This window comes from Equus asinus, chromosome 17 (assembly GCF_041296235.1).
Source record: "Equus asinus isolate D_3611 breed Donkey chromosome 17, EquAss-T2T_v2, whole genome shotgun sequence".
Lineage (NCBI taxonomy): Eukaryota > Metazoa > Chordata > Mammalia > Perissodactyla > Equidae > Equus > Equus asinus.
Genome location: NC_091806.1, coordinates 27372408 through 27393518, shown reverse-complemented (window position 1 = coordinate 27393518; position 21111 = coordinate 27372408). Strand labels below are relative to the sequence as shown.

The 21111-nt window shown below is 37.6% G+C and overlaps 1 protein-coding gene across 2 annotated transcripts in view; it reads left to right on the top strand.

Moving 5' to 3' along the window:
* Positions 1-1410: 1410 nt before the first annotated feature.
* LOC106835842 (olfactory receptor 9G4) overlaps positions 1411-21111 on the top strand; it is a 145099-nt gene continuing 125398 nt past the window's right edge. Inside the window, exons 1-3 of one of the 2 annotated variants that reach the window (XR_011495082.1) lie at positions 1539-1674; positions 2278-2404; positions 4921-8275. The gene's annotated coding sequence lies outside the window, so the exon portion shown is untranslated. Of the gene's footprint in view, positions 1675-2277; positions 2405-4920; positions 8276-21111 lie in introns of those variants that run through there. The other variant, XM_014848443.3, reaches the window with a different exon arrangement.

Genomic DNA, 21111 nt, shown 5'->3' with positions numbered 1-21111 from the left:
CTTTGTGAGGGGGCTGTACACTGTCTCATTGTGAGATAGTTGTAAAAGGGGTCCGGATAGGCTGTGTTCGCTCCATGTTATAGGTTTCTGACTTGATCTGTTGAAGGCCCAAGTATGACTGTCACTCAAAAGATGTCCATGAGGTCCCTAATCCAGCACGTTGGCCCCAAAGATGTTGCCCCACCTTGGATATGCTGTACGGCAAGGGGACCACTGTACTGAGTAATGTTTGTAACACAATCGGTTTTTGGATGGCAAATTGGGATGGAAGATACTTGTGTGACATTACTTTTGTCTTCGTAAGATGTTGATATAGCAGTAATGTATGTCACATTGGCTGCCTGTTGTCCTTTCTTAGGTTGGTAATACAAATACATTTGTTCCTGAAAGGTGAGACATGTTGTGCTTTTGTTTTAATAAACCATACAAAAAGGTGAATTGTTAGCATACATCACCAGAGGCTCTTCTTCCTTTTGGTGCAGGCCTGTATGTTGTTGTCGGGGTACCCCAGTTCCTCCTATCCAATCATAATCGTTAGAGGACAAAGGGGGATTGGCATGCCACCAAGTAACCGGAGTAGAGACAGGAGGATTAGGAATAAAGGCCCAATATGTGAGATTCTCATGCTCTGAAATCACCTCAACATGCATTAGAGATGAAAAGAGGAAAAAGAAAAAAACTGATTTACTTATCCGTTTGTCCATTTTCCAGTTATTCCAGAGCAGGCTGTGTGCGTTTTGATGGAATGCACTCAATGCCTTTATCTGTCAAAACACAAAGAGCTCCTCTCTTCCCACATTTAACCATAAAAGGGCCCTCCCAGATATCCGTATAAGGACGTTTTAATCCACACTTTGCCACGATGTTGTGTCAAAACAGATGTGTGTAATGCGGCTTCTGTTGGGCCATATGGTTCTGAGTTTGACCCATATATCTTTCTGCAGCTGATGTACCATCCTCTGCCAGATTCAAAACATTTTAAGTAAATAAGGCGAGATTGAGAATACCTTGCAGATCATTCTCATAATACTCATTTCCCCCTTTCATTTTTTGTAAAGCAGCCTTTAGCGTTCTAAGACATCGCTCAATAATAGCTTGTCCTGTAGAATTATAGGGGATGCCAGTTTTATGGATAATATTCCAATTTGCACAAAATTGGCGGAAAATTTGCACTGAGAACTTAGGACAATTATCAGTTTTAATGCATGTAGGAGACCCCACGAAAGCAAATATAGCAAGCCAATGATGAATGACTTGTTTAGCGCTATTTTTTGTATGTGCCAATGCGAAAAGAAATCGAGAGTGAGTGTCAACAGAAGAGATAATATACTTGAAACATCCAAAAGGCGGAAATATTGTGTCCGTTTGCCAAAGATCATTGCTGTATAGTCCACGAGGGTTAACCCCATCAGCAGCGAAGGGAGAGGTGGCTAGGGAAGATTGTTGACAGGCTGGGCAACCAGCAATTATTTGGGCAGCCTGTCCTTTTGTTAAGTGAAACCGCGAGCACAGGGCTGGAGCATTACAGCAATGTAAGGCATGAAACGAACGTGCTGCTGTAAACGCAGGACAGTCAAGTGAAACATTGGCTACAACAGAATCAACAATAGCATTCCCTTGAGATAAAGGACCAGGAAGAGGAGTGTGAGAGCATATGTGTGCAATAAAGCAGAAGTGAGTATGCTGGGACAACAATTGCTTGATTTTCAGAAAATGAGTGCAAAAGCAGGACAGCATTAGCTTCATAAGCAGAATCCGTAAGAATATTCAAAGGAACAGAAGGAAAGGTGCACAGCTGCCAATTCTGCAATTTGAGTAGTTGAATGTCCGTGAGAGAGTTTGGTCAGCCAGTCACTATTAGCAAACCAAGCTATATCGGCTTTTCTGGTTTTTCCGGAGCTGTCAGTGAACAAGGTTAAGGCATCAGGAATAGGTTGGGAAGAGATAACCGAGGAGATGATTAAATTGAGAAGATGTGCAAGGTAAAAAAAATGGTCTGAGGGTCAGCGCCTCGCAATTGTAAACACCGTAAACGTGCCCTTTGAATAACCTCTGCTATTCCATCAAAATATGTATAGAGTACCTTAGCTGGTGTGTGGGGCAAGTATATCCACTGCAAGCATTTTATAACCTTGCCTGCTTTTTGAAAGACAATAACAGTAGGACTCTTAGGTGTGTTTATTACATAAAGGCATAAGGGAATTTCTGGATCAATGCGATTTAAAAATTGGGACGTTAGAGCCTTGTTTACTAGGCTTAGTTCTTGTTTTGTCTCAGGGATAAGAGTGCGGTAGAAGAGGGGGAAGAGTTACCATGTAGCAAGGAAGACAAGTGACTCAGAGAATGTGTTGGGATGCCAAGAAAAGGACGTATCCAATTGATATTTCCCAAAAGCTGTTGCAATGTAAGTAATGTTAAAGTATTGGGTATGGAAATAGAGGGAATGCATGGCTTTACCAGATGTCTATCAATCATTAATCCTAGAAATTTCCAGGGGGAGGTAAACTGTACCTTATCTTGAGCCATAAGCAGGACTTTGCCTTTTAGCATGCAATTAATTGCTGGTATGCTGTTAATGAAAAATTTTTAGTTGACGCTGCTAATAAAATATCATCCATATAATGGTAAAATTGTATAGTAGGGTATTTGCTTCGAAAAGTTAATAACACATCTCCTACTGACTGTTGGCACATGGTAGGACTGTTTTTCATGCCCTGAGGCAAGACCTTCCACTGATATCTCCGGGGGGCCTCTTGATTGTTATAAACTGGGACAGTGAATGTGAACTTTTCCCTATCAGCAGCGCACAAAGGTAGAGACAAGAAACAGTCTCTAATGTCAATAACAACAATTTGCCAATTTTCAGGTATTAAAGAAGAGTTTGCCAATCCCTTCTGTAAAGCCCCCATAGGTTGCATGACAGCATTAATTGCCCTTAAGTCCTGGAGTAATCTCCATTTTTCAGATTTCTTTTTTATCACAAATACTGGGGTGTTTAAGGGTACAATATGGACTAATTTCATTTGCTCCTGTACTAGCATCTTTAAAGCCTGTAATTTTTCTTTTGGAAGGGGCCACTGATCTATCCATACAGGTGCGGTAGTTTTCCATTGAATAGGTATGGGAGGAATGTTAATAACATCAGTGGCCCCTAGGAAAAATGCTTAACGTTTAGAGATAGTTTCCATTGAGAAAGCAAATCTTGCCCCTGTCGACAAAAATAATCCACAACCAATCTATAAATGAAAATTTGGATGAGTTTATTCTGACCTTAAATCTGAGGATTATAACCCGAGAGAGTCTTTCCACAAAGGAACAGAGCACTACAAAGAAGTGGAGGTATACAGGGTGGTTATATACCCTCAAAGAGTATGTTTCACATATGAGTGAAATGTCCCTTTTACAATAGTCAGAAGGCTGCTCTGTTGGCACAGCCATTGATGGAAATGGCAGATAGGTCTGCTGTCTCGGTGAACCCCGCAGGCTGGAAGGTCTGTTGCCTTGAGCTGGGCGGTCACAGATGAGCGCTGCAATCAGTTCCCAGCCAAAAGAAAGATGCTTAATCTTTAAGGAGATGCCAACGTTGGGAGGGGGAGGGAAGTTGCACCTTTATCTCAAAATGTCTAAGCAGATATACAATGCATGCTCAATGGCCACAGTCAGGCCCTTTTGGAAAAACAAACTCAGGCCGAATTAGGTTTATACCAAATGGCTTCCTCATATACTACAGAATACTCTATTGCTTGCCATTTTTATTTGTCACCCCCATAGTTAGTATGGAGTTGGAAGAACGTAGGGTGTAATTAAGGCAATTCTGTTTTCAGGTCCTCTGACTTTGAGTACGTGATCACTTCCCTCAGGTGTCATAAGCCCCCCTACACCTTGTACAGATGCAGAGGTTTGTTCTTTAGGCCAATGGGGAGGCCAAGTGGGCAAGGCTATAAATCACCGTCATCAGTGTGGCCGAAGCCACTGCCCCCCGCACCTTGGCAGCGGAGCTCCCCAAACTTCGCTTTTCGGGGCACTGGGGAGTGTGCCCCGTTTTGAGTTTCCCAACGCCAAGTCACGGTTGATTAGATTACCATCTACATTAATTTTAGAGCAACAATGATTCACCCAATGGAATCCCCTTCAGCACTGAGGACACGGTTTAGAAGGCGGCTTTTTAATATTGGCTGGCCCTCCTTTACCAGGGGTATCTTTTGGACCGGACTTGCATTGTTTTGCACGGTGTCCAGGTCTTCCACACTTAAAACAGGCATTATCAAAAAGCACCTTTTGGCAGCTGGAAAAACACTGCTGCCATTACTTTGGCCACATGACTATGAGTTCCTACTTCCTGACACGCTCCAGCATATCCCCTAAGGTGTGAGTTCGCCCTTTAAGGTGAGACATAGCAGACTGGCAATCAGGATTAGCATTTTCAAAGGCTATTTTCAACAGAATAATTTGAGCTGCTTCAGGATGAGCTATTTGTCTCTCAATTGCCTGCTGGAGATGGTCAATAAATTCTATGTATGGCTCTTTTGGCCCTTGTCGGACATTCACAAAGGAATCGGTGGCTTTGTCTGCCCCTGAAGGGAGAGTTGCCTTCCAGGCTGCTAATGCCACCTCTGAACATTGTCTATGCAACATTCCATTTGCCTCAGCCTGTGCTTGAGGTGTCGCATATTGGTCGACCCCCTGTAACATGTCGGCACTGATTGGAAGAGGAGGGTTTAAAGATAGATTATCCATAGATCAGGATACAGATATCTCGTTACACTCAGACCTGAAAAGAGTATATTCAGCATGCGACAAAAGAGTCTTTGTGAGCAAAAACCAATCACAGGGTAGCATAGGATAACTGGCTCCCAGTGCCTCTATCATCCTGACAGTGAAAGGTGACTGCACTCCGTTCTCTCTAATGCTCTTTTTCAGCTCCTTAAACACCCCCCAAAGAAGGGATTCATGTTCTCTTCATCCATGATTGACCATCACTGGGAAGGCACAGGAAAAAACCTCAGCATCTCCACGATTTAATCCTTCCCGAAGCCAATTATGAACCACACTATACTGCCTGAAATCAACATACGGGGCTGGTGGAGTACAAGGAGGAGCAGTAAGCAAGACAGGAGGGTTCTTGAAGGCAAAACTCTTCTCTAAAGGAGGGGGGAATGGTAAATCATCATCGTCTGAAGACGTTTGTTCAAAATTTGTCTGAGACTTACTAATGGCCCTTTTAAAAGAGTCTCTTGGTGGCAAGCAAAGCAGAGGAGGCAGTGGCGGCGCCTCCTCAGCTTTGCCTGAGGGGCGCTCCAGTGAAACAGGCCGAGTTTTCCTCATCTGATAGATCCCACAAAGGGAACAGCGCAGTACGTGCTTTTCCCCAAGTCATTAAGATATGTACATCCTTTAAAAGGCCATGCTCAAAGCGAGACTTTAGTGCCTTGCCAGCTCTTTCCCACAACTCACTGTCCAAGGTGCCATCCTCAGGGAACCAGGGGCAATGTGTAGATATTGCAATATCCTCTGTAACTCGGTGGGAGAAACCAAAACTGAAATCGAGGTGTGAGCAGGGGACAAGTAAGGTATTAATATCAACTGAGCTATCCTCGTAAAAGCTTCTATCACATAATAACTAGATAAACGGAGCATGATTTTTATTTCACCTTGATAGTCAGCATCAATTACCCTGGGAATGATGTTTAAGCCCTTCAAAGCTGAACTAGAGCGTCCCATTAATAACCCAAAATATCCTGATTGTAAAGGTCCCCATACATTGGGTAGGAACAAGAAAGGTTTTGTCGACACAATCTATGACTACTGTCTCTGAAGCCATGAGATCCACTCCGACACTTCCTGACGAGGCCACCACTAAATCATTCACATAGAGTCGGCATGCTTGTTGAGAGCTCCCCAAATTTGGTTTTTCAGGGCACTGGGGAGTGTGCCCCATTTCGAGTTTCCCGACGCCAAGTCACGGTTGTCTCTGTGACTCAGAGGGAGAAACTGAAACTGAAATCGCCTTCAGCAGCCGCTGAAGTGTCTTAAAGTATAATTTCTGCTGAGTCGCCAATTGTTGGCCCATCATTCTGACGGCGGACCGCCGAAAGGCGGTTGAAATTCCCCCATATCGTTACTCACCAATAATGCCACCTATCTTGGATCACATCGGGGGTCACCATATGTTGGTGTCGCAATCCAATGTACACATCAGGATAGATGCGGAGAGGGCTGATGGCCACTCTGAGTTTATTATAACCGCGTTTTGATATATATATAGCTTACATCTGTTAAACATACACAGGTGTTCTGGATGAAGTAATTAGCGAATGCCAAGAATTCTTAGTGATTTCTCAAGGAGCCCTCCCTTGGCCTCTGTTTTGATATTATCATGTTATTGCTGTGCTCTTAGACTTTCTTTCAGAGCATGCAAGGCCTCCTAGGCAACGGCCCCTCCTGCTCCCAATATCGCGTCTCCATCTGTGACCCCGGGCGGCTGATGCCTGTCTTAGGTTTCCTCCCCCTGGAGGCCTTACCCATCATTGGCTAACCGGCCTTCTCACCTCTGGGTCACAGTTTGGTGGCAAGCTTTCTCCAGTGATTATTAACCCTTCCTGTGTCAGGGCGGCTACAGCAGGTGTGCAGTGAGCTCCACTAATATGATTGTAGTTAGATACCTTAGATGTACAGTCATTTTAGTTATTAAAAGAGTCCCTATGGGCTACTAAGGTACATCATTTTTCATTTTAAAATATCAGTCTCATAAATGGATCGCACATGCATTCCTGATGTGAAAGTAAATGGTACAGACCCATTGGAATACAGTTTTATAGATCCTTATATAGGTTTGTGTCCACTTATCATATGAATAATGCAGCAGTGGCACTCCTGGGTATTTGTCCTAGAGAAATGAGAACTTATGTTCACATAAAAGCCTGAACACGAAAGTTCACAGCAACTTTATTTACCTTATGCCCAAAGTAAAGACAATCCAGATGTCCTTCAACAAGTAAATGGTTAAACCAACTGTGGTACATCCATACAATGGAACACTATTCATCAGTAAGAAGGAATACGTTATTGAAACATACAAGAACTTGGATGACTCTCAAGGGCATTGTACTAAGTGGACAACAAATTCAAAGGCTATATACTCTATGATTCCAGTTACATAACATTTTGGGGGTGACAGAATTATAGTGATTGGGAACACATCAGTGGTTATCAGAGATGAGTGCTGAGGGAAGGATATGACTATTGAGGGGTAACATGAGAGAGAGTTTCATCGTAGTTTTGGAACAGTTCTGTGTCTTGATTATTGTCATGGTTACTTTAGTCTACACGTGTGGTAAAACTTTATAGAACTGTATATCAAAACAAACAAATAAATAAAAAGAGGACATGTAAATATTGATGAAACCCAAATAACATCTGTAACTGAGTTAACAGTATTTTATCAGAGTCAATATGCCGTTTTGACCATGTGCTGTGGTTATGTAACACAGCGTTATTGGGAGAACGAGAAGCTAGGTGAAGAGTACATTGGAACTCTATGATTTTTGCAACTCCTGTGAGTCTTAAAGTGTTTTAAAATAAGAAGTTATTAAACAATCAATAGTTTAAAGCTTTTTGCACTCTGCTGAAACCTTCCCTGAATTGGCCCAGTGATTGGAGGTGCTTTCCTCTTTATTCCCTCTGATGTTGGAGTGGGGAGGAGAGAGTAGAAATAAGATGCTTCTATTCATAGCTGCTGTTAGTGATTTAGTTTCAAGTCTTTAATTCATTTTGAGTTAATTTTTGTGAATGGTGAAAAATAACGGTCTACTTTCATTCTTTTGCATGTGGCTGTCCACTTTTCCCAACACCATTTCCCAAACAGACTTTCCTTTTTCCATGGTATGTTCTTATTTCCTTTGTCAAAGATTAGCTGTCCGTAGAAGTGTGGTTTTATTTCTGGGCTTTCAATTCTGTCCCATTGATCTGTGTGTCTGTTTTTGTACCAATACCATGCTGTTTTGATTACTAAAGCTTTGTAATCAAATCAAATCAAAAGTGAATTTTGAAGTCAGGGATTGTGATGCCTCCAGCTTTGTTCTTTTTTCTGAGGATTTCTTACCTATTCAAATTCTTTCGTTGCTCCATATGAATTTTTGGATTCTTTTTCTATTTCCATGAAGAATGTCATTGGGATTCTGATTGGGATTGCATTGAATATGTAGATTGCTTTAGGTAATATGGACATTTTTACTTTGTTTATTCTTCTGATCCATACATGAATTATCTTTCCTTTATGTCAGCATCAATTTATTTCAATAATATCTTATTCTTTTCATTCTATAGGTCTTTCACCTTCTTGGCTAAATTTACTCCAAATATTTTATTCTTTTTGTTGCAATTGTAAAGGGGATTGTATTCTTGAGTTTGCTTTCTGCTATATTGTTATTAGACTATACAAATGCAACTGATTTTTTAAGTTCATTTTGTATCCTGCAACCTTGCTGTAGTTGTTGATTATCACTGATAGGATTGCATGGATTCTTTAGGGTTTTCTATATATAAAATTTGTCATCTGCCAACAGCGAGAGTGTCACTTCTTCCCTTCCAATTTGGATAACTTCATTTCCTTTACTGCATAATCGCTCTTGCCAAAACCCCCAGTACTGTGTTGAATGAGAGTGGCGAGAGTGGGCACCCTTGCCTTGTTCCTGTTTTCAGAGCCATGGCTTTCACTTTTTCCCAAGTGAATATGATGTTGACTGTATGTTTGTTGTATATGGCCTTTATTATGTTGAGGTACTTTCCTTCTATTCCCGTGTTATTGAGATTTTTTTTTAATCACAAATGGATGTTGGATCTTGTCAAATGCTTTCTATGTGTTTATTGAGATGATCATGTGCTTTCTAGTCCTCATTTTGTTAAACTGGTGTATCACATTGTTTGAAGTCCAGATTTGGAACTATCCATGCATGCCAGTATTACACTTGATCATGGTGTAGTATCCTTTTAATGTATTGCTGTATTCATTTTACCAATATTTTGTTGACACATTTTATGAAGCCAACATCACCCTGACCCCAACACCAGACAAGGACAACACAAAGAAGGAAAATTACAGGATAATATTGCTGATGGGCCTGTATTGCCATGAATTTCACTCTTAGGACCACTTTTGCTGCATCCCGTGTGAGTTGCTGTGGTGTATTTCCATTCTCATTGTCTCTAGATATTTTTTTTATTTTTCCTTTAATTTCTTCCATGATCCATTTGTTGTTCTATAGCATGTTGTTTAGTCTCCACATATTTATCCATGTATCAGCCTTTTTTCTTGTAGCTGATTTCTAGTTTCAGTGCATTATGGATGGAAAAGATGTTTCACATGACCTCAATCTTCTTAAATTTATTGAGGATTGCCTTGGTTTCCAAACATATTGTCAATCTTTGAGAATGTTCCATGTGCATTTGAGAAGAATGTGTATTCTGTTGACTTGGGTGGACTGCTCTATATCTATCTACTAAGTCCATCTGGTCTAGTTTTTTGTTTAATTTCACCAATTCCTTGTTGACTTTCTGTCTGAATGATCTATTTATGTAAGTGGAGTATTGAGGTCCCTTCTTATTATTGTGTTGCTGTTAATATCTCCCTTTTGGTTTGTTATTAGTTACTTTATGTATATTCAGTCTCCTGTGTTAGGTGCGTATATATTTAAAAGTGTTATGTCCTCTTGGTAGAGTGACCTTTTTGTCATTATATAGTGTTCCTCTTTATCTTTCATTGCCTTTTTATCTTGAAGTCTACATTGTCTGAAATAAATATGGCAACACCTACTTTCTTTTTTCCCATTATCTTGGAGTATTTACTTCTATGTCTTCACTCTAAGGCTTTGTTTGTCTTTAGAGCTGAGATATGTTTCCTGGAGGCAGCATATTGCTGGGTCTTGTTTTTTAATACATCTAGCCACTCTGTGCCTTTTGATTGGAGAATTCAATCCTTTTACATTTAGTGTGATTATTGATATATAATGGCCTAATGCTGACATTTTATCACTTGTTTTGTGGTTGCCTTATATTTCCTTTGTTTCTCTTTCCCTTTGTTTCAGACTGTCAGTTCAGTTTGGTGGTTCTCTATGATAGTTTTCTCTTTATTTTTCATTTGTATGTCTGTGCTGATTTTTGTTTACTGTTTGCCATGAGTTTTGCATAAAAGATCTCACAGATGAGATAGTCCACTTTCTGATAGCCTATTTTCTTAGTCTAAGCAGGTTTCATCCCCTTTCTCTTCCTATTCCAATTTATTGTTTTCACAGCATGTTCTATTTTCTGTTGTGAGTCTGTAGGTAAAATGAAGTGATTATAGTTGTTTTAGATGTTTTAATTCACTTTATCTTTATTTACTGTTATATTTAAATGTTTTCTAACCTGTTCTGATAGCGAGCTGCGATTTTCTGATTCTGTCTGCCTTTTTATCTCCTTACTCAAGAGTTTGTAAGCTCTTTCTTTTTTTTTTCCAGTATGAAGACCTTCTTGATCATTGCTTGTAGGGGGATCCTGTGGGGATGAACTCCTTCAGCTTTTGTTTATCTGGGAAATTATTTATTTCTCCATCATATCTGAAGGATAATTTTACTGGATGGAGTATTCTTTGCTGAAAGAATTTGTCTTTCAGGATTTTCATAACATTTCACTCCCTTCTAGCTTGTAAGATTTCACCTGAGAAATCCACTGAAAACCTGATAGAGGTTACTTTGTAGGTTATTTTCTTCTGCCTTACTACTGTTAATATTTTTTTTTCTTTGTCATTGACTTTTGCCAGTTTTACCAATTTCTTCCTTGAAGAAGGTCTTTTTACATTGATGTAATTAGGAGTTCTATTAGGTTATTTTACTTGTGATTCCAGATTTTTCTCCGGGTCTGGGAAGTTCTCAGCTATTATTTCTTTCTGCTCCTTTCTCCCCCTCTTCTCCCTCTGGAATATAATCCTTATGTTGCATTTCCTAATTGACTCAGATATTTCTTGGAAAATTTTTTCATTTCTTTTTAGTCTTAGTTCTCTCTCCTCATCCATCTGAAGAATTTCTATATTTCTGTCCTCTAAAATGCTAATTCTGTCCTTCAGAGTATCAGCTCTGTTATTTAAGGACTAGATTTTTCTTTATCTCACTCATTGTATTTTTCATCTCCAACATTTCTGATTATTTTTTTCTTTATAGTTTCCATATTTTGTGAAGAATTCTCTCTGTTCATTAATTTTATTCCTGATTTCATTGAATTGTTTTTCTGAGTTTTCTTGTAACTCATTGCAGTTTTTGATGATACCTATTTTGAATTCTCTGGCATTTAGATTGTAAATTTCTGTGCCTTCAGGATTAGTTACTTAGTGCTTGTAAGTTTCCTTCTGGTCTGGAGTATTAATATACCTCTTCATACTATTTAATGAGGTGAATTTGTGCCTTTGCTCATTGGCAGTATCTGGTCACAGATTCCACCTGCCACCTCTGGGAGGCAGGGTAGGAGCTCCGTATTCTGACCCCACTGCAATCCCTAGCAGCTGTGCCTGTCCTTTTGAAGCTATACTTACACAGCCCATCTGCATTTGCCCACTGGCTGCCACGGCTTTTCAAACACTACGCAAAAGTTCTCTGGTGAGGATCCATTGCTCTCTCTGATGGACTGAACTGGTGCACCAGACAGTGGGAGGGGTGCTGTCTTTCATGTGCATAATCCCAGGTGCACTTTCCGTCCTCACTCCTGGGCTGCTTGGCTTGATTAATATACCCTTGTGATTGATTAGACCCTCAGTGTGGAGCTTCCCACAGGTTGGCATGCAAATAGGAAAGTGAAGGCATTCACATGGAGGACTGCTTCCTCACCTCTGATCTCAGAGTCATGTGCTGCCCCACACCCTAAGTTGCTGCCACTGGAGATCCCTTTAACTCCCATCACTGCCTGCTAGATGGTCCAGCACCTCAACCTTCAGACACATGGCTACACTGCCCTCTCAGATGTCTACTGTGTTGTGTGAACGGCCTCTATTGGTTTATGGTATCTTTTTCATTGTATCTTACTGGTGAGCGTGTAATGGAAGGGATCACGCCACCATCATACTGACCTCAATTTTAGTAGAGGTCTATTTTCCTTAATATATAAAGACCTTCTGCCTTAGGGTGGGTGACAGACATGCACCTCCTCACCTCTGCCTTGTCCATGCATTTTCCAGTGCCTGAACTGGCTTTTTGTCTTCAGGGTGCCATGTCCTCCAAATTTTACTTTTTAATTGGGGATATTTAGCACATTTACATTTAGAGTGATTATTGATATACTCGGGCTTAAGTTTACTAACTTGATTTTTATTTTCTTTTTGTCCCATCTGTTCTTTATTCACTTTTGCCTCATTTTCTCATTTCTTTGAATCAATCTTTAGTTGAAAAATGATCTTGGTGAATGTTAAGTTTTTTGGCTTTTCTGGCTCTTTAGGTGGTGGAAAAGTAGTTGGAAGAGACATTCTCAGATAAAGAAACACAAGTGGTGATGGTGGAGTTTGGCTATTGTGCACTGAATGATAACAGTGAGTCACAATAGAGTCTGCCATGCCCACGAATGTAACAAAGAGAAGCAGTGTATACACTATACTTTCTGTAGTGCTTAAACTTTAGCTAAGATATGATTTTAAAATCTTTTTCTTGCTGCCTAGTAATTGGAGATGTAACCTCATGATGCAGTGGGAGTGTCCAATGAGTAGGCAGCTAAGGTTTATTTTAAATTACTGTTTCTAGTTCAGGAAAAACTGCAAATATGACTTAAATAAACAACTTGGCATCTTATGACATTTTATTTTAGTTTCACTTATCATGTCAGCAGTACCAGCTTCATAGTACTAGTACTTGGCTGCATACCAGGGATTAGATACTGAACACAAAAGGGACTATACAGTAATGAATTGAAGATGATAGTACAAGGGGGTAGATCAAAAATCAGAAGCCACTGCAAGCTCGAACCATCTCTACTAACACCTGCATTATTCCTGTTGAAATACATATACATTTTCTTTTTCTTTTTTTAAAAAAGAGATTGGCTCTAAGCTAACATCTATTGCCAGTCTTTGTTTTCCTCTTTCTCTTGCCAAAGCCCCCAAGGACATAATTGTATATTCTAGTTGTAGGTCCTTCTAGTTCTGCTATGTGGGATGCCACCTCAGCATGGCTTGATGAGCATTGCTAGGTCCATGCCCCAGATCTGAACTGACGAATCCCGGGGCTGCTGAAGTGGAGTGTGTGAACTTAACCACTTAGCCACAAGGCTGGCTCCTTCATTTTCTTTATTTTATTGAAGTATAATTGATGCACCATATCCTATTAGTTTCAGGTGTACATCATAGTGATTTGATATTTATATACTTATGAAATGATCACCATGACAAGTCTAGTACATACACTAGAGAAGTAAATTTCTTGCTTTATGGCTAGTGGCTTACATGCTACATTTACTTTTGGGAAAACTATAAGAAGAAAGTGAGAATATAAGGTTTAGAAGTGAAGATATGGGAAAAATAGTAGATTTGGATGTAATGCCTTAGTTGGCTTATGCATATTATACATATTCTTTTATGTTCTATTTCAATTAATGAATATCTTTTCATCTGACTAAATATTTCTTCCAACATATTTTTACTGTTTTTTCTTTTTGACTTATAAAGTAGGGTTGTACATAGTACAAAAATTAAATTGTATAACAGAAAACATAAATAAATGTAAATTTCCCATCCAATCCACAGAAAATCTTAGGAAGAGATTTCTATCACAAGATATTTTTCTGCATATAAAAGCATGCATGTATGTATGTGTGTTTGCTTTTATAAATAACATTAATAAGTGAAGGCTTCTCTTGGATATATCACTATTCTTTGATTTTTTAAGTTGACCATTTTATAGGATGTTGTGTCACATCAATACAAACACACAGCTCTAATTTCAAAAGCACTTTATTTAACCTGTCCCTTACCAAAAAAAATTATTTCCAATCTTTTGCTATTTTATCTTAAGCTGAAACAGTAAGTTTTGTCTTAGCTGTGCTATTTCATTTTTAAACCTTTTGCTTTTAATACTTCTTTTTAAAAATATTTTACTTCATGGTATGATTTTTTTCATCCTTTGGGGCATGTGTAAATTATGCACAGTTCTTCTGATAATTTGAAAATGATATAATTCATTTTTACCCTTTCTGATGTTGACCTTTGGTATTGTATATAATAGTGTTCTACTTCTTGAATTATTATCTTAAAATCATATTAGTATGAAAGATGTTAATATTAGTGTATTTATATTTCTTCTTATTTTCCTTCCATAGACTGACTTGATAGATTATATCACTACCCTTAATACTGTTAGTGGCAAATTTTCTGTGTCTTTGGATATACTTACATAAAAATACTGTATTTATCACGTTTAAACAGTATTTAATAACTCGTACACTGGGAGAGTGAGATCTCACCAGGGCTAAGACTATCTCTAAAACTCTCTGTTCTTTCATTTCAAGTTGGTATTGATTATACTACTATGTTATTAGCACTTTAATATAATTATTTATTATATTGCTATTGCCATATCACCATTTCCTATAATATCCACAGTTTTGCAAACTCGGTTCATCTATAAGAGTATTCACTGTAAGTAATGAGGTGTAGAATGGTATTGTGGAGAATTCTGACAACATTTTGAGTCTTTTCACCTTCAATGAAGAAAGGAAAATGAAGTTCAGACACTTTACTAGTATAAACTATGAGCTGTCCATTTTATATTTTTTATTAACACATAATTATGCTCTTTGATTCCATTCATAGAGATCTCCTTACATTTTAGACAGTTTTCTACATAGTAGATCTCTATTCTTTGGGTAATAATTATTGGTATATTATGTCTTTTTTTACACCTTAATCATTTTTTTCTCTAAACGTTTTGCAGTATTAGTTTATTTTTAAATTTTAATTTTTTAATTTTCTCTAATGTCTTCCATAGTTTTTTAAAATAGCATTTATATTCCTGTTCTGTTTCACATTAATGAAAATTCTCATATCATTTCACTCTTAGGCTCAGCCAGCTTACTTCCCATCATCTTATATAATTTTTTAACCCTGTTTTTCCACAGAATATATATTTTTATTTTAAAGAAAGTGTTAAAAGTAGAATTTTCCTACAATTTTATCTCAATAGATTACTGTTTTCCTATTTTTGTATTAGTTTTTTAGCTTTAAAGATGTGCCACTTTTTACTCTGTTTTTTATTCTGTTTTTACTTTTCTTATTACTTTTAATTGGTTTTAATAAGAATAACAGGTAAAAATTTTTTTTCTCTGACATCTTTAATCAAAAGTATATAATATAATCTTAACTGAAAAATATAAGCCATTATGAATTACAGATTTGGCGGTTTATTTTCCACTATTTGAACAAATATATACACACTACCAATTGTTGGAAACCTTCTGAGATAGATATTTTGAACTACCAGTGAACTACCAATGAAATGTTATGAAGGTTGATAGAACGAGCTATCAGCTCTTCTAGGGATAAACAATAACTCTCAGAGAAGGTGTTGACTGAGATAGTTCAACCTACGTCATCAGAGTCTACATGTTCTTCTCTCTCTTGTGACCCTTCCATACCAAACAACCTTCTTGCTTCACTTCCTGCATCTCTGCTTCTCTTCATCTCCTTAGCAATGCCTGGAATGCCTATCCTCTTAACTTCTGTTTATCTAACTTTACTTTTCTTTCCAGACCAAGTCAGTCTTTGAATTTTTTTATATACTGCAGTTTACAGTAATCTGTCCTTCTTTTGGAGTCCAATGACAATTTCTTTAAAATTTTTTCCTAAAGATAAACTAAAGTTACCTTTAACTTCTATTTTATTTTCATGTCTAGGTATTGTCTCTCCAAACGTGCTATAGACCTCTAATAATACTAAATGACATTAATGAGCACTGACTCTGTCCTGGATACTCTTTAAAGTACTTTAAATGTATTACTTCATTAAATCCTTCCAATATCTCTGTGGGCTAGAAAAATTTTTGTTTATTTTAGACATTAAGAGAATGAGGCACAGAGAGATTTAAGTACTCGTAGAAACTGACATAGCCATTAAGCAATGGAATTGACACTTACACACAGGCAGTGTGGCTCCAAAATTCAGGCAGCAAACTACTTCATCCCAGATTATACTGGCAGATTGCTGCATCACCGTCCATTCGTAGAAAAGAGAGCTAACTTTTGGCAAGGCAAGATCCCAAAGGGGGAAAAAAGCCACATTGTTTTCTTAGGAATTCTCTCCTTGAGAAAAGACACAATTAGGAAATAATACCTCGTATAAAGGCCTTGAAGATCATGATAATTTTGTCCCTTTAGGTATAAACTCTTGAGGTTTTAGTTCTATGGGGACTTGGCTCCAAATTATGGAAAACTCTCAAGAAAATGTCACTTATTCTGTGCAGCAGGTGAATCAATGTACAGGTCATAGAGCATCTCTTTTCTCCCAAACTGTTCAACATGGGGGACTTGTTTTCTTCACTAAGCCCCTAGAGATTCATGCCCATTGGGAAAGGTTACCACCATGAAGGGAACTGAGTGTTCTATCCTTCCTTATAGAAAATGATCATTCTTTTCGAAGCAATTAAAGGAGCTACATAAAGGATATCCTTAAAGATGTGAGTACATTTAATTTTGGATAATATAAAGTTTTTGAAATTTGGTGGAAATCATCAAGACAAGTTTGAACTTTAGGAAAATATAATCTCATGCTCTCTAAAGAGAGCAGATTTAGCATTTTTTCCATATCCTTGTGAGACCAAGCAACAGATTTCTGTGAGTTTTTCTGAACTGAATTCCTGTTTATTTCTTTATAATATAGAGATATTGCAGAGTCCATGGGGAATTCTAAGGTCACAGAATGTTAGATATGAAAGGGGTATAGAGATAAGCCCCTCATTTTATAGTAGACTAAAAATGATCTATATTCAAATAAGTAAAAACGAAAGAAAGAGAGAGAGAGTGAAAGAGAGAAAGAGAAAGAAAGCGTAGGTGGTTGGACCAAAACTAGGAGCAGCCTGCATTACCCCTACCCTCACACACCTATCTTGGCTTATTTTGATGGGCATAAACAGAAACATTCATGCAATTGACAATGCTCCCAATATAAGCTTAGAATTGTCTTTGTGACTGCTGAAAATATACTCCACATAGCATTAAACAAGTAAGAATGATAATGACAAAATAGTCATAAATTTCATATTTATAGTCACTATATCATATATCATATAATTTATTGTTAAACTAACTATATTAATTGTTGTAAAATTCATGAGCAGAATATTGCTTCTATTTTATTTCAATAGGACGTTAATTAACATTATATCAAATATTATGCAAAACCAGATTTTTTCATATAAATTGTCCTACATAATGATCTTCTCCTAGGGCTTTTAAGTGGCTTGATTTTTTCTTCTTTGACTAATGAGTTAGAAAGTAATATTTTCGTGAGGGTGTGCTTTTCATATTTTACATATATTATTACTGTAATTGATATTGCTTAACAGATTTCAGGATAAGTGCACTCAAATAAGTTTATATATAATAGGTAAATTACATAAAATAACTCTATGTTGTTCTAGTGAAACAGATGCTTAATGTTCTGTATGATTTCTATGACAAATCACTGTCCAACATTTGCCAGATGACTTGATCTCAAAGGCAGAGCCTCTCCATTCCTTCGATGGCATCATATTACTTTATGGGAATTATGCAGTTGGGAGTAATTTCTATAATTACCCTTTGCTCTTAATCTATCATTTTATGTTCTTGCTTCTTGGTGCCTCTTTTGTCTTCACATATATCATAGGCTAAATCTATGCTCTCTTTTTTAGGGCAGCTGTTTTTGAACATAGACAGCCATCGTTTGTTTCTACTAATTTTTGGCATGAGTAACCAGATTTTCAATTGTGTACATTGTCCTTTTCACATCCTATTGTATGTGAGAGTAGGAAATACACTGAAAAACACATAAGTAAATTATTTTTAAATAATATTAGAATGACACTGATGCTTCAGCAAAAACAAGGCCTCCCTTCTTTGTCTTTCCCAGTAGACTAATGTTAGGATCTAAATCTCATTGGTTTGTACAATATTCCTAGTACTGGTATTCCTAAGTAGACTTTATAATCTCACCATACAGTAAAATGAAACATGGAAAGTAATTCTCACTTCAAATATAATTTTATAGCTTTAGGGAGTTCTAGGTAATATATTTAGACTTTACTTCTTATATGAGAGAGTACTAAATCCAAAGACATCAAGGGTGAATTGCCTAAGTTTACACAGGATCTTCATACAACTCACAGACCTAATATCTAGGAATATTGCCTTCCAGTTCAACAACACTTCAATAATTGTTATAGACATGTTTAAAATATCTGTTATTAGCTTGAAATATTATTTGTAATTGTTAATGGTTGATTTTTCATGATTAAAATTATTTTCCTTTCTGGTAATAGATTACCACTAACCAAGGGAAGATAAGAATCAAACAGCAATGGCTGAATTTCTTTTCTTGGGCCTCACAGATCATCTTCCTGAGCAGATTGTCCTCTTTGTCATGCTTCTCCTTGTCTATCTTGTCACACTGGGGGGTAACTTGGGGATGATCACTCTCATATGGATTGATCACAGCCTCCACACTCCTATGTACTTTTTCCTTAGCCACTTGTCCTTTGTAGATATTTGTTCCTCCTCTTCCATTGCCCCCAAGATGCTGTGTGATACCTTTGCGGAAAAAAAAGGAATCTCTTTCATGGGTTGTGCTGCACAGATGTGGTCATTTGGTCTCTTTATTGCAACTGAGTGTTTGCTCCTTGCTTCCATGGCATATGATCGGTATCTGGCCATCTGTAAGCCCTTGTTGTATACACTCCTTATGAGGCAGAGGGTCTGTATGCAGTTGGTGGTAAGACCTTATGCCACAGGTCTGATAAGCACAATGACTCACACAACTCTCACTTTTTGCTTACCCTTCTGTGGTCCAAATATTATCAATCACTTCTTCTGTGACATTTCACCACTTCTTTCCCTTGCATGTGCAGACACCTGGATTAATAAGTTAGTGCTTCTTATCTTGGCTGGAGCTATAGGAGTACTCAGTGGCCTGATCATCATGGTCTCCTATGTTTTCATCCTGGTGGCCATCTTGAAGATCCAGACAGCTGATGGGAGGCAAAAAACTTTCTCCACTTGTTCTTCTCACTTGGCAGCTGTCTTCATCCTATATGGAGATCTTTTCTTTATCTATGTTCAGCCTGGCTCAGGTTCCTCCCTCGATATCAATAAGTCAATTTCTCTATTTTATACTGTGGTAATCCCATTGTTGAACCCTCTCATCTATAGCTTGAGGAACAAGGAAGTAAAGGATGCATTCAGGAAGAAGTTGAAAGGATAAATTCTCTAATAGGTAGGTAAAATAGAACTCTATTTGTGTTACAGAATAAATGTTCATGCAGAATATATAGCAAAAAGAATACTATCCTGGAAATCAGAAGCTATGTGAGTCCTGGCTCTGCCAGTTCACAGATAATTTGAAAAAACGAATACTTAAATATTTTTCTGCCTTAGTGTTGTTCTCTGTGATATGATGGGGTTTCAAAATAATATTGAATTAGATTGATAATGCAAATGTGAAAATATATTGGAAGAAAATTTGAGTGAATATTTGTGCAATCATGGGTATGTGAATACTATTTTATCCATATATGAAAACTAAAAAATATAATGAAAAGATCAAAGCACCATAACAACTTTTAAAGGCAAATAATAAAATGAAAGAAAATATTTGTACATTTGTGTCAAACAATGGGATAATATACTTAATTTTCAAAGAAAATTTCAAAATCCACAATAACAAAGAAAAACAATAGATAAATGAACAAATGAACAGACAATTCACAGATATGGGAATGAAACTTGCCAAAATGTACGGAAAAATTTTCCAGAGTTGTTATTTGTCAAGTAAGTGAAATAAAATGAAAATTGGAATGTCATGCCCTTCAATGAAAAGGAAGCATTGATAATTTTCAATGATGGTTAGCTTCCTTTTTGTCTATGTATACTCATTTCTTGACGGTAGTATGAATTACTGCATTTCCACTAAGTCAGTTGGTAGTTTCCATTAAAATGAAAAATATATGTGGCATTTGACCTAGGGACCTCCATAGAACTCTACACTACAGAAATATAAACGTGAAGGCTTAAGATTACATATATCTCAGCATTATATGTAGTGGCAAAAAAATAAAAAATAAAATAAATCACTTGAATATCCATCATTACAAGAAAGGTGCTTTTTTTTTTTCCTGAGAAAGATTTGCCCTGAGCTAACATCCATTGCCAATCTTCCTCTCTCTTTTTTTTTTCCCTTCCCAAAGCACCAGTACATAGTTGTATACTCTAGTGGTAAGTCCTTCTAGTTCTTCTATGTGAGCCCCCACCACAGCATGATTACTGAAAGATAAATGGTGTGGTTTCACACCTGGAAAACAGGCCTGGGCCACTGAAGCAGAGTGTGCCAAACTTTAACCACTAAGCCACCAGGGCTGGCTCAGGAAAGCACATTTTTTATCTGTCAAAACATTGTTCAGTGAAAGAGAAGACTGAATTAGGTAATCATGTACTGACCTGGAAAGAACTATTGTATACAGTCACTGTTAGGTGAAAAAAAAATCAAGTTGAAGATCAATGTGTAGCAGTGAGCATTAAGAAAAAGGGCGAAACCTAAATAATGAATAAAATATACATATATATGTAGGTGTAAATGAACATATGGAGAACTATAAAGGATACGTAACAACCTATTGACATTGATTATTTTAGTGAAGGTTGTAGTGGAGGTAAGAAAGGAGAGGATTTATTCATACACATTTGCTCTCTGGTCCTGCTTGGGCTCAATCTGGAAGTATCATTTTCATCTTATGTCAGATCGCTGCTGTGCCCATCTGACTTTGTTGGAGGATCTGACAGGATGCAGCTTATTATAGCAAGCCTGGAGGCATACTCACATGCTGCCGCTCGTGCAAGTGTTCCCTCTTTATCAGGGTCCAG